Source organism: Triticum dicoccoides, chromosome 5B, assembly GCF_002162155.2.
Source record: "Triticum dicoccoides isolate Atlit2015 ecotype Zavitan chromosome 5B, WEW_v2.0, whole genome shotgun sequence".
Taxonomy (NCBI): Eukaryota; Viridiplantae; Streptophyta; class Magnoliopsida; order Poales; family Poaceae; genus Triticum; species Triticum dicoccoides.
Genome location: NC_041389.1, coordinates 683,593,052 through 683,594,862, shown reverse-complemented (window position 1 = coordinate 683,594,862; position 1,811 = coordinate 683,593,052).

Below are 1,811 nucleotides of genomic sequence, written 5' to 3'. Positions count from 1 at the left end.
TTCCGGTTGCATTGAGGGGGCTTCTATCGAAAAACGTTCGATTAGCCATTGTGAAGCTATGTGCATTCCTCAATGCAATCTCTCAGAAGGTAATCGATCCAGAAATCATACCAAGGTTACAGAATGATTTGGTGCAATGTCTTGTCAGTTTCGAGTTGGTGTTCCTACCATCCTTCTTCAACATCATGACGCACGTCCTAGTTCACCTTTGTGAAGAGATTAACGTTTTGGCCACATAGTTCTTTCAGGAAAAAGAAACATCGTGGGAGTGGATGACAAGACAGACATGTCAGAAGATTATAAGTTTGATGAAATTGCTCCATTCACAATGAATATTGACCCGAGCATCTAGTTAAATGATGAAGATTTTCCATGGCTATGGCGCAAAGGGACAGACGCGAAGAAAAAGTTTCACACCTAAAGATCTGGGATGTGATCAGCTTGACTATCATCACTTTCTTCTGTGTTTCACACCCAGGAGGGAATGTCTGTAATAGTTAGGGTAGTTATGTGTTTTGGCATTTGAAACGCGAAGAAATTTTATGTGCAAACAAATTCTTTTCATGCATTTACTAATATTTTCCAGCTAAATGACCCTGAAATTGAAAAGTATTTCAAATAAACTCAGAAAAGATTGAAAGTTGGCATGGTATCATAATTTCATACAAATAGCATGTGCGAAAAAGTAGAGAGGCTTACGGCAAAAATTGGATACACTTCGTGTACAAAATGGGCAATCTCTTTCGAAGTATCAGGGTTTCCGACGAAAACTGAACTGTTACAAAGGCATTTCATTTTTTAAATAACCTAAGCATTACCAAATTGAATATAATGATAAAAACACTAATATTAAATATAAGAAAAAAAGAATCACTGAAAAAACTTTTTTCAAAGTTAAGTTATTCACAAACTAGTGATTCAAACAAATTTCAAATAATTCAAAATTTAAACTATTCAAATTTGAAAACTACCGGCACTAACAGAAAGTTTATAATTTTTTGCACCTAAAGCAAAAATATCCACAAAGAAACTCTAAATACAGGAAAAAACAACTCAAAAATAAATAAAACAAAAATAAATAAAGCAAAAAATTAAGAAATTAAAAAAGCCCGCCTACTGGGCCAAAGCGGCCTGCATAAGACTAGGAACACAACCTTCAATTGGGCCAGGATGCAGGCCCGCAAAGGCCCTGTAGGCCCACTGGGCAGAAGAGGACAGGTAGGCCTAGTAGGTCTGCTTAGGAGAGGAGCTCGAGAGAGCTACCGCACTGGGGCTTATAAACCAGTGCGGTAGCCCCTCGGCTAGCGAGGTGGGACTAAACTTGCGCACCGCCTGCAGCCAGCGCACCCCCTTTAGTACCGGGTCGTGGCTCCAACCGGTATTAAAGACCCCCCCCCTTTAGTACCGGTTGGAGCCACAACCTGGTACTAAAGGGGTGCGCTTCCCGCCGCTTGACCTGGCCAAAACAGACCTTTAGTACCGGTTGGAGCCACCAACCGGTACTAAAGGTCCATCATATATATACAACACTTGAAAAAAAATCAGTTTCCCTCTGTTTCTTCCCTCTGTTTCCTCCCTTCGTCGCGCCGCCCTGCCCCGATCGACGCCGTCCCCGTCGACGTCGCCGCCCCCGCCCCTCGTCGCCGACCCCGATCGTCCCCGCCCCTCGTCGCCGACCCCGTCGACGTCGCCGCCCCGGCCGTCCCCGTCCCCGTCGTCCCCGTCGCCGGGCCCCGGCCGCCCCGTCGCCGCGCCCGCCCCGCCCCGTCGTCGCCGCCCCGGCCCGTCGCCCCGGCCGCCCCGCCCCGTCG